Source organism: Lithobates pipiens, unplaced genomic scaffold, assembly GCF_037356315.1.
Source record: "Lithobates pipiens isolate NorthernLeopardFrog02 unplaced genomic scaffold, aLitPip1_a1.2 Scaffold_28, whole genome shotgun sequence".
In the NCBI taxonomy this organism is placed as follows: Eukaryota; Metazoa; Chordata; class Amphibia; order Anura; family Ranidae; genus Lithobates; species Lithobates pipiens.
Window position 1 is genome coordinate 89766951 of NW_027507789.1, and position 12796 is coordinate 89779746.

General features: G+C 46.5%; 2 pseudogenes; both read left to right on the forward strand.

Annotated features, from left to right (window-relative positions):
- Positions 1-2340: 2340 nt before the first annotated feature.
- Positions 2341-2459, forward strand: LOC143936787 (5S ribosomal RNA; annotated as a pseudogene).
- Positions 2460-2554: 95 nt separating this feature from the next.
- Positions 2555-2674, forward strand: LOC143937088 (5S ribosomal RNA; annotated as a pseudogene).
- The last annotated feature ends 10122 nt before the right edge of the window (positions 2675-12796 follow it).

Consider the following 12796-nt stretch of genomic DNA (forward strand, 5'->3'; position numbering starts at 1 on the left):
ATCCGGAGAATATGATTGACTTTGGAATACCACAGCACCTTGGATGGGGGCTGAGGCTGCCTCCACAGTGTGGGAATGCAGACCCGGGCGGCGTTCAGGAGTTGCATCGTGAGGGTTTTTTTGTATTTTCGAACAGGCTGTTCGGTCAAGTGTAGAAGGCACGCTGCTGGGTTGTCTGCGATATCTACATTTCTGAGAGTTTTTATCGTCCCGGTCACCTCCACCCAAAAGTTCCTCAAGGCCGGGCATGCCCAGAAAATGTGTCCCATGGTCCCCGTATCTGAATTGCACCTCCAACAAACATCCGGGATCGATCTATTCATTTTATTCAGAAGGTATGGGACTCTATACCAGCGTGAGACTATCTTGTATCCTGATTCTTGATATTGGTTTGCGATGGAAGCTTTATGTACTAATGTCAGGATCTTCCCTATCTGTTGTGGGGTAAATGTGTTGCCAAATGCAATCTCCCATTTGTGGATAAATGGTGGGGTCGACTCTTCCTCCTGACTACTTAATATGTTGTACAGGAGGGAGAGGGTGTGTCGCACAGGTTCCTTTTTGTGACAGATGACTCATAGGGCGTCAGGTCTCTAGGAGTGTAGGGGGCCCTTTGTATGGCCAGAAGAAAGTGACGAAGTTGATAAGCATTAAACAATTCAAGCGGAGGGTCAGAAAGCTCGGCGACAGTTTGCGTGGTCGGGAGCCCTCCCGAGGGCCACACCTCTCCCAGACGCTGTTTCCCCACCACTGTCAACTGTCGCAGTTTATTGTTGGTAAATCCCGGTGGGAAGTCTGGATTACCTATAACCGGAGTCATTGGTGACGGCAGGGGAGCAATGTGTGTGCAGCGGAACAACCTCCGCACAACAGCCAACGTAGCTCCCACTACGGGGTGATCTCTGAGGTCTTTTGGTAGGGAGGACAGGAGCCACGGGGAGGTCAATAGGGGAATGGATCCATCCTCAATCTCCATCTCCACCCACTGCTTGTGTGGGCCATTACAATGCCAATCAACGACTCTCGCTAGCAGAGTCGCTCTGTTGTATTGTCTCAGATCTGGGAGACCCAGACCCCCCTTGTCCTTTGGTCTGGCAAGCAATTGCAAACGGGCTCTGGGCGGTTTGCGTGCCCAAATAAAGTCCCGGAGCAGCAGCTGCAGTTGTCTGAAAAAAATTGGGGGTAACCGGATCGGTAATGTCTGGAACAAGTATAAGATCCGCGGGAGGGCCGTCATTTTGAATGCATTACAGCGCCCGAACCGGGTCAGTGTTAAAGCATGCCAGTTTCCCAAATCAGATTTCAGTCTATTCAGGAGAGGGACAAAATTAAGCGGGTACAATTGCGCCAAATCCGCTGCGATGTCAACGCCCAGGTAACGTATAGATTTTTCAGCTCAGTAGAATGGAAAAGCGGAGCGTAGCCTCCTGGCCTCACCATCCGGGACCGATATATTCAATACAGCCAACGGTGCAATTGATTTTATAGTTTGATAGGCTGCCGTATCGCCGGAGAGCCGCGAGTATATTGGGAAGTGAAATGTGTGGATTGGAGACGAAAAAAATTAGATCGTCAGCGCATGCCGCAATTTTGTGGTGTGCCGAGGGTTTGGATATGCCAGTAATATTCGGGTCATTCCGAACGTGACACATAAGTGGTTCCAGTGTCAGAATAAAAATTAGGGGAGACAGAGTACACCCCTGCCTCGTCCCATTAGTGATGGGGAAAGAGTCCGAGCACTCTGAAAGCACCCAATCTCATCTGATCTTGGAGGCTAAGAAGAGTCAGGCCTGGTTAGTACCTGGATGGGAGACCACCTGGGAATACCAGTTATTGTAGGCTTCTTTTTATGTTGTTGGCCTTGATTCGTTTTGTTTTTTTTTCGCTTGTTTCCCAAGGGCTTAAAGCAGCATCACCCTGAAAGAGCCCTATCTCTTCGCATCTCTGAGGCTAAGAAGGGTTGGGCCTAGTTAGTCCCTGGATGGGAGATGGCTTTGGAATACCAGGTGCCGTAGTCTTCTTTTTATGTTGTTGACATTGACCTGTTTTTTTTTCGCTTGTTTCCCAAGGTGACTATCTTGGCATTTGTCAAGAGGGTTGAGAGTGCCCAAAGAGATTGCCTATGGGCACATAAGCCTGAAAGCGCCCGATCTCCTCTGATCTCAGAGGCTAAACAGGGTCGGGCCTTGCTAGTACCTGGATTGGAGACCACCTGGGAATACTAGGTGCTGAAGGCTTATTTTTATGTTGTTGGCGTTGACTTGTTTTTTTTTTTTTGTTTGTTTACCAAGGTGACCATCTTGGTGTTTGTCAAGAGGGTTGAGAGTGCTTGAAGAGCTCGCCTATGGCCACATAACCCTGAAAGCAACAGATCTCATCTGATCTCAGAGACTAAACAGGGTCGGGCCTTGTTAATACCTGGATGGGAGACCACCTGGGAATACTAGGTGCTGTAGACTTCTTCTCATGTTGTTGGCGTTGACTTGATTTTTTTGTTTGTTTCCCAAGGTGACCATATTGGCGTTAGTCAAGGTTGAGAGTGCCTGAAGAAATCTCCTACGGCCACACCACCCTAAAAGAGCCCAATCTCATCTGATCTCAGAGGCTAAGCAGGGTTGGGACCAGTTTAGTACCTGGATGGGAGACCGCCTGGGATTTCCAGATGCCGTAGGCATCTTTTTATGTTGTGGCCATTGACCTATTTTTTTCCGCTTGTTTCCAAGGTGACCATCTTGGTGTTTGTCAAGAGAGTTGAGAGTGCCTGAAGATATCGGCTACGGCCACATCACCCTGAATCTGTTCCATCTCGTCTGATCTTGGAGGCTAAGCAGACCAGCAGGCCTGGTTAATGCCTGGATGGGAAACCGCCTGGGAATACCAGGTGTCGTAGGCTTCTTTTTTTTTTTCAAATATAATTTTTTCTCCAAATAGGGGAAGACGGTCCCCCGAGTACATAATGCAACAGAGAAATACAGAGCAAAAAGCAGCTGAACAATACTTGATACAGGTATATTCGCAACTGTGAGTCTGCCTTCCATCAATCACAATGATTCGAGGCACGGATAAAGTACTGTACCAAGATCCAGGGTCACACAAACCCCCAGGTCCCTCCGGCATAATCCATCCAGAGGGGGGTGTGGGGCCGTCATTCCCAATTTTCCACTCTTTCCAAAAGAGAGAGGGGGTGGAGGGGGTGAGAGATAGGGGAGGTAGGCAGAAAAGAGAAGGGTTGAAAGATCAGAAAAGGAGAAGAGGGGACGAGACACGATGGCAGCCACTGTCCAAGGGGCCAGTCAAGGAAAGCTCAGAGCACTAAGGCGATAGCAGGCGACATCCTTCCAGCAAGAATATAAAGGTATTCCAGATGTCTCAGGTTTTTTTAAAAAATTCTTGTATACCTTGTGATGTGAGGATCAAGTCCTCCATTTTTTTTAATGTCCTCTATTTTCCTAAGCCAGTGGGTAATGAAAGGGGGGGAACATTTTTTCCAATAGAGAGGGATGCAGGATTTCGCCGCATTTATCACATGCCGTAAAATAGATTTTTTTGTACTTCTTAAAGGGGAGGGCCACCCTGAAAAACAAAAAAATTTTAAAAATTACAAAAAATCTAAAAAAAAAAAAAAATGAAAAAAATTTTTTTTTTTTACTTACCAGAAATGCCTGTTGCTAGGCACTTTCTCCTAATCTTCCTCTTCCTCCTCCGCGGAGATCTTCTGTCTTCTGTCTTCGTCGCAGCGTCTTCTGGGTAATGAGTCGCGCTGTGTTCTGGGAACTGTGTGTTCCAGAACACAGCGCGTCCCATTCAGAAAGCGCTGCGGGACTCGCGCATGCGCAGTAGCTGCGGGACTCGCGCATGCGCAGTAGGAAACGGGCAGTGAAGCCATAAGGCTCCGCTGCCTGTTTCCCTTACAAGTGATGGCGGCGCTGGGACCCGAGAGCCGAGGGACGGGTCGGCCTCGGGCGGCCGACATCGCGGGCGCCCTGGACAGGTGAGTGTGTTTGTTAAGTCAGCAGCTGCAGTGTTTGCAGCTGCTGACTTTTTTTTTTTTTTTTTTTTTTTTTTTATAACCGGCCCTCCACTTTAATGGGAATCTGTGAATGGTGCAAGAGAAAGAATGCAGCCTCTTCCTGGATGGAGAAGTCTGTGAATTTTTGTGTTATGCATCGGATCTCTGTCCAGAAGTCCACCAAGCTGAGGCAGGACCAAAAAATGTGCAGCAACGTGCCCTCTTCTTCTCCACACCTCCAGCATATGTTCGAGGAAGAGGAGAAACATTTCTGCAGCTTTGATGGTGTCAAATACCACCTGGTGAGAAGTTTAAAATTCGTCTCCTGTATCTTCGTGCACAGCGACATTTTGAGAGCCAAAGTGATAATGCGTTGTCTCTGTGCTGGGGAAAATTAGCAATTAAGGTCCTTTTCCCAGTTGGACAGACAGGTTAAGTGTGGGTAACCTGTTTGAGAGAGAATGTGGGCCAAAGGGCCTTCGCTCCTGCATAGAGTCTCAAACTCCGACTGAGGGCGGGCGAACGTTTGAGGATTGGGGATGGAATGGAGAAAATGATGTAGTTGCGCCGCTCTCCAAAAAGGCAGTTGGAAAAGCCCTGTCGGATCTGTTAGGGTTGAGAAAGAAGGCCATTTTCCATCAATGACGAATTTAGACGCATTGTCTAGGTTGGAATTTCTAAGTGGGTCCCCAGTTCAAAGGTTGGATGGCCACGTATAGGGAATAGGGGGGAAGTCAAAGACGTGAGTGTGTTTTGGGTAGCGATCAGGTGACTGACTTTCAACTAAGCCCCTATAGTGGGATGTGACATAAATTCTGTGGGGGAATACTTATAGCACCACATGGCGCTTCTTAGCGGAATTCGGGAGTGAGCTTAGAAAGTTTGTTTCGATTCCAGTCCAATACATGCCCCAGATGGGAGGCCAGGTAGTAGCGTCGCAAGTTAGGGAGAACAAACCCTCCCTGTTGTTTAGACAATGTCAGCTGTGACCGCTTAAGTCTGGGATTTTTGTGGGCCCAGTTAAATTGAGTGAGCAAGGATTGAGCTTGCTTAAAAAACAGGACTGGAATCTGGATCGGGAGAGCTTGGAAAAGATAAGTAAATTTAGGGAGTATGTTCATTTTAATGAGATTGCATCTGCTGAACCAGGAATGGAGGCCAGAATGCCACCCGTGAAGCAAACTGCGGATCTTAGTGACAAGGGGTGGGGGGAAGTTCAACATAAACGTACGCGCGATGTCCGGTGGAATGTAAGTACGTGAGTATATCTTACTTATCCATGCCAGCATCCGTTCACTCAGACCTATATGGCGAAGGACCGAGAACATTAATGTCCATTTGACCCGATCAAAAGCCTTCTCGGCATCAGTACTCATGAAAAGACAAGGGGTCCCAGATGACTTTGCTTTACGGATCAGGGTAAGCACCTTAGTGGTGTTGTCCCTATCTTCCCTGGTGGGAATAAAACCTAACTGGTCAATATGTATAAGGGACTACAAGTGATGTGCCAATCACGTGGCGAGGAGTTAGAGAATAGTTTTAGGACCGAATTTTGGAGGGAAATGGGTCTGTAGCTCCCACATAGGCCTGGGTCCTTGCCCTCCTTAGTTATCAACGAGATGTGGGCTCTAAGGGTATCCTCAGGAAAATAAATTCACCAAGCGCAGGCCGAGAATAGGGAGGAAGGTCTTAAAGTATTGTGCGGTATATCCGTCAGGGCCCGGAGCCTTACCCACCTTCGTAGGTCCCACGGCCGTCTGGACTTCTTCCAGTGTGATCGGGTCCTCCAAGTACTCCCGTGATTCCGATGAGAGGGTTGGTAGACCAGAACCGGTTACATATCTGTCTATATTGTCCTGTCCAGACCCTGAATCGGGCAGGTTGTAGAGATCAGAGTAACATTTTTCAAAGACTTCGACTATTTGGGTTGGGGTAGAGGCCCTCTGGCCATTCTCATCTATCAACTGTGGTATGTAAGAGCCAAATTTCAACTCCTTTACCGACCTGGCTAAGATTTTTCTGCATGTGTCCTCTGATTCCTACGTCAGTTTACGACAAAACTGGAGTGCCGCTTTCGCTTTATAATGGAGTAGGACAGCAATATGGGTATGGAGTGTCCCCAATTCAATCTCTAAGGTCCGTAAGGGGGTATGTTTATGTTTCGCTTACACAGAGGCAAGTTCACGAAACAGATTAGCAAGCTGTTCCTTCCGTGTTCGTTTGATGCGCGCCCCGTGCCTGATAAGTACCCTGCGGAGTACTGACTTGTGAGCCTCCCAAATTATCCCCGGGTCACAGTCCTGCTTTAGTTTTCTTGGAAATAAAGGTCCAATTCCCTGGTCACATCTGCTAAAACTTCCGGTATCTGGAGGAGGCTCTCATTAAGGTGCCAGAATAGAGACCTAGGTGAGGGGTAGGGAGCGAGGAGCAAGAGGCAGAAGTGTCAACCGATGGCGAAAGGGGACATTAAAGTCCCCACCTAATATCAATTGGCCCTCCCGAAAGTCACATAATCTGTGCAGGGTAGTTCTGAGGAACGTGTCTTGGTGATCATTGGGAGCGTACACAGTGGCAAATGTAAAAAGGCGCTCTCCAATGTGGCCCCTAAGAAAAAGATATTGGCCCCCAGGGTCCACCAGAGAATCCTGGAGAACCCAGGGGAGCCTGCTAGAGATCAGAATGGAGAGGAGGGGTTAGTAGAGTGGTAGACCTTAGGGAAGGATCTCGACCATAGAAAGGGGAGGCTAGTATTTTTAAAATGTGTTTCTTGTATAAAGGCCACATCAGTACAGGATGTGTTCAGTTCTCACAGGAGGATCCACCATTTTTCAGGGGAGTTCAGTCCCTTAACGTTTAGAGAGGTGACCTTGACTGAGTCTGCCATCGCTCCTCGGGGAGGGGGAGGGGGACGTCAGAGAAAAGCAAAGAAAGTTGAACCAAGGTAGGTTTTGGGTAGGTAATGCATGGCGGGAACTAAGGGGGAGAAAGGAAGGGCAAATGGAAGGAAAGGTAAAGGGAAAAAGAGGCCGGGCACCCCAACCCCAGGGGGAGAGGGAAATTAAGGGTTGTCCGCACTCAACAGTACAGGAAGGGTATACTAAAACAGCACAATTATGCTATAGCGCTTACCAGATGTACACTGGGTTTAAAGCGCTGTCCTACTTGGGTTATTGGGTAGACAGGTCGGAGAGGGAGCCCCCGAATCCTAGTCCCCCCAGTCCCGGCAGTGGTAAATGTCACGTCTGATACCGGTATGCAAATAAAAGACAATCAGTAACATCAAAGAAACAAAAAACAATAGTATAACCAAAACAGAGGTAGAGCATATAACTGTCAGCACTGAGGGGTCTCCTCGGCTCGCCCTAAACATAGGCATGCACGAGGGAGCCCGTCACAACAGAAAAGGCATCACAGAATGGGATCCACCACCCCCCATCCCATACCCCTAAAGTACATGCAGTCCCCGAACAAATGCATTTCTCCCTTTGGCAGATTGTCCTCTCCTTACCCCCTCTCCCCTGTCCACGCCCCGGGGGGAAAAGGGGCAGGGAAGGGGGGAAAGGGGGAGTGGAAGGGGGGAAAGGGGGAGTGGAAGGGGGAAAGGGGGAGGGAAAGGAGGGAAGGAAAGGGTGGGAAGGGGGGGAAGGGAGGGGGGAAACAGGGGAGAGGGGACAAACATGCAGAAATGTCAAGTCCTTTAGCGCACTCCCACCAGCAAACACCCGGACCCCATAAATTTCAACTCCTCCCCTCCATGGTCACCACATCAAGATGAAAGAGGAGCAGCCCTGGTCGGTGCATGGAAAATCCGGCAGGCAAGGGGCTGGGGCCACCATCCCTCCATCCAACGGGAGACTTCACCCGAGCAGCAGTCCTGGGGCCCGCCAATTAGTGTCTCTCCTGCATCGCCATCGGGGGCTGTGTAGAGCATCCAGAGGGAGGCTGGGACCGCCCAAACAGTAAGGGGTAAATCCTCCAGGGGGGTCCAGAGTCACCCTGGTGGGAAGCAGTGTCTCGTACCAATAGGCTCAATAAATAAGTCATCCAGGGTCCCCGAAAGCTGCAGAAGGCAATGTCAGCAAAGAGTAGGTGGGAGTCAGAGGGGGGGACAAGGGGCGCATCCAGGGGGAGGGGACACATATGCGGGAATGTCAAGCCCTTCCAGTACAGCGCATTAGGTATCACTCAGACCCCCCAAAGTGCAACTCCCCCATCTAAGGTCAAGACTCCAGAAGGGAAGATGAGCCGCCCTGGTCTGTACATGAAAGAACCTGCTGCCAAGGGGTTGGGGCCATCATCCCTTCCTCCAATGGGAGATGCCACCGGAATGAAAGCCCCGTGTCCTGTCAAGTGGTGCCCCTCTGACAATGTCGTTGTGGTATATGTGGAGCATCCAGGGAGAGGCAGGGACCACCCAAACAGTGAGGGGTAAAGCCTCCAAGGGGGACCGGTGTCAGACAGGAGGATAGCGGTGTCTTGTACAAGTTGGTTAATTAGACAAGTCATTCAGTGTGTTCCTGTGAGCAGCGGAAAGAAAGGTCGGTAAGGATTATGAATGGGTGGGGGCCAGGGAGTGCATAAAACTGCCACCAGATGACCGGGGCAGAGAGGGCAAGGGGATGAAACTCAGATCTGGTAGGTGGGGGCGGGGGTGAGGAGTGTCCCTCATATTACTCACGTTGGCCATACCTTGAAGCTGAGCGCTCTGCATACCCAGGACGTTCTTCTGTATAATCTAGCCTATCTGTATACATTAGCCTGTCTTTTGTACACATTAGTCGGTCCGCTGTATACACTAGTCTGTCTGTATACACTAGTGTATACAGATAAGCTAGATTATACAGAAGAACGTCCTGGGTATGCAGAGATGGAGGCTAGAGTGTATACAGACGGACTAGTGTATACAGAAGACCGGCTAGTTTATATAGGGAGGCTAATGTGTGCAAAAGACAGGCTAGTGTATACAAATAGGCTAGATTATAGAGAAGAACATCTTGGGTATGCAGAGAGAGAGGCTGGGTTACACAGAGAGGCTGGTGTATGCAGACTTGCTAGTGTATACAGACGGACTAGTGTATAGAGAGGCTTGGGTATACAGAGAGCTAATGTATAAAGAGCAGCTAGTGTATACAAAAGACATCCAAGGGTATACAGAGAGACTCGTGTATGCAGAAGACCGGCTAGTTTATACAGAGAGGCTAAAGTGTACAAAACACAGGCTAGATTATACAGAAGAACGTCCTGGGTATGCAGAGATGGAGGCTAGGGTATACAGAGAGAGAGACTGTGATACACAGAGAGGAAGGAGTATGCAGACTTGCTAGTGTATACAGATGGACTAGTGTATACAGTAGACCGGCTAGTTTATACAGAGAGGCTAATGTGTACAAAAGACAGCCTAGTGTATACAGATAGGCTAGATTATACATAAGAAGGTCCTAGATATGCAAGAGATGGAGGCTAGGGTATGCAGAGAGAGAGGCTTGGTTACACAGACTTGCTAATGTATACAGACGGACTAGTGTATACAGAGTACCGGCTAGTTTATACAGAGAGGTTAATGTGTACAAAAGACAGGCTAGTTTATACAGATAGGCTAGATTATACAGAAGAACGTCCTGGGTATGCAGAGATGGAAGCTAGGGTATACAGAGAGAGAGAGCGAGGCTGGGTTACACAGAGAGGCAGGAGTATGCAGACTTGCTAGTGTATACAGATGGACTAGTGTATACAGTAGACTGGCTAGTTTACACAGAGAGGCTAATCTGTACAAAAGACAGGCTAGTGTATACAGATAGGCTAGATTATACAGAAGAAGGTCCTGGTTTATGCAAGAGATGGAGGCTAGGGTATGCAGAGAGAGAGGCTTGGTTACACAGACTTGCTAGTGTATACAGACGGACTAGTGTATACAGAGGACCGGCTAGTTTATACAGAGAGTCTAATGTGTACAAAAGACAGGCAATTGTATACAGATAGGCTAGATTATACAGAAGAACGTCCTGGGTATGCAGAGATGGAGGCGAGGGTATACAGAGAGAGAGGCTAGAGTATGCATACAGGCTAGTGTATACAGATAGGCTAGATTATACAGAAGAAGGTCCTGGTTTATGCAAGAGATGGAGGCTAGGGTATGCAGAGAGAGAGGCTTGGTTACCCAGACTTGCTAGTGTATACAGGCGGACTAGTGTATACAGAAGACCGGTTAGTTTATACAGAGAGGCAAATGTGTACAAAAGATAGGCTAGTGTATACAGATAGGCTAGATTATACAGATAGGCTAGATTATACAGAAGAACGTCCTGGGTATGCAGAGATGGAGGCTAAGGTATACATAGAGAGAGGCTAGAGTACGCATACTTGCTAGTGTATACAGATGGACTAGTGTATACAGAGGACCGGCTAGTTTATACAGAGAGGCTAATGTGTACAAAAGACAGGCTAGTGTATACAAATAGGCTAGATTATAGAGAAGAACGTCCTGGGTATGCAGAGATGGAGGCTGGGTTACACAGAGAGGCTAGTGTATGCAAGCTTGCTAGTGTATACAGACGGACTAGTGTATACAGTAGACCAGCTAGTTTATACAGGGAGGCTAATGTCTACTGAAGACCGGCTAGTGTATACACATAGGCTAGATTATAGAGAAGAACGTCCTGGGTATGCAGAGATGGAGGCTAAGGTATACAGAGAGAGAAGTTGAGTTACAAAGAGAGGCTAGTGTATGCAGACTTGCTAGTGTATACCGGTGGACTAGTGTATACAGAGAGGCTTGGGTATACAGAGAGCTAATGTATAAAGAGATGCTAGTGTATACAAAAGACAACCAATAGTAGACAGTGAGGCTCGTGTATACAGAAGACCGGCTACAGAGAAGCTAATTTGTACAAAAGACAGGCTAGTGTATACAGATAGGCTAGATTATACAGAGGAAGGTCCTGGGTATGCAGAGATGTAGGCTAGGGAATCCAGAGAGAGACTGTGTTACACAGAGAGGCTAGAGTATGCAGAAGACCGGCTATTTTTTTTACAGATAGACTTGTGTATACAGAAGACAGTCTGGGGAAATCAGTGAGGCTAGTGTATGCAGAGAGGCTGGGACACCGAGACTATTGTAAAAAGAAGGCAGGCTAGTGTATATAGATTACGGGCACCAGTATACAGAAGACAGAGAGGCTAGTCTATATTGAGTGGCTAGTGTACACAGAGAGATTCATGTATACAGAAAAGCTAGCGTGTAAAGAAAACAGGACTTTATTTTTTGCTAATGCAACTACTTCTGAAACATGTAAAATGCTTTTTTCATATTTTGGTGCTGTTACAAAGTGGTGTGTTGTCAGTGGTGATATCAATGTGACAGTTAATGTGGAGAACTACAACTATTCAAAATAGAGCAAAAGAGTGCTAAAGTTTATTTTGTTAAGTCATTGACTAATAGACGTTGAGTAATTGGCCGTTATTGGTTTGGCAGTACATGGTTTATTTTGATGTAAGATAGTTTTATTCTCTACTTATAGCCGAGTTTTACACGACTTTATTATTAGCATTATTCGCATTATTCATATATATTATGCAGAGTGTAAGTATTGCAGTGAGACGATATTGCTTTTAAAAGATTTGTATTATTATACATAGCATTGTTAGCAGACCAATAGGACAATTTACATGGCTTAATATTGCAGAGCGTAATTTATCAGGAAAGAGATCCAAAGCGTTAGTTGCAGTAGTTTCATAAATCTGAGAAATCGTTGCATTACTCTAAATTTAAAAGTTGTTCCGGTAGCACTGAAAAGACGATATTAGATGAGTGATCTACACATTTCGTTTACTATTTCACTATACCGGCTAAATGTTAATATGTTAATATGTGCTGCGTGTAAGGTAGAAATTAGATGGTTTAGTGTGAGCTGGCTTACCAGGATTTAGAGATAGTAATCTGTTTATACTAGTAATAAATATAGCAAAATAACTATAACGAGTTTAAGTGGAAATACATGAAATAACAGCAACAACGTGTGTAGGTTTTTATCAATCAAGTTAATTACGTGTCAGCAGCTAAATATTCTGCAATAGCAGAGATTAAGTATTGCAGTCGAAATGAGATCGGAAGCGATAGTTGCAGTAGCTCCAAAAAAACTGAGAAATCATTTCATTACTCTAAATTTAAAAGTTATCCCGGTAGCACTGAGTGGACTGATATTAGATGAGTGATCGTTCTAGTACAAATTCAGTTTCCTAAAGCAGAGAGATACCAGTTACTGTGAGACGAGTAATTAAACTGTTCACGGTAGCATTGCATTACTCTTAACATGTGCAGCGTGTAAAGAAGCAATAAGATGGTTTTGTAGTATCCTAAAATTAGCAGTATACGTAATAAAGGGGAGTAGGTAACCTGGATTTAGACATAGCAAACTCTATAATCGAATTTAGCAAAATTAGAAAGGATAATATTGAGACAGTATATACAGGTCGAGTTTAACTGGAAATACACAAAATATCTAGCTTACCTTTACATTGTTCAATAGAGCATTGCAAAGTAATACCAAGGCAGAATGTCGGAATAGCAATTAGATGAGATGATTGCTGTAATCATGAAATATCAGCAACGCCTAGGTTTCTATCGGATGAGAAAGTATAATAACTGGCAAAGTATGACATGGCAAAGAGACAAATTGCATTAGAGATGTGAGATGGACATGAAATGTCAATCCCCATTGGTTACTTACATGTAAACGCGGCTACATACAGCAAAGTGTGAGCTAAGCAGCTAAAGGGTATTTAAGAGTA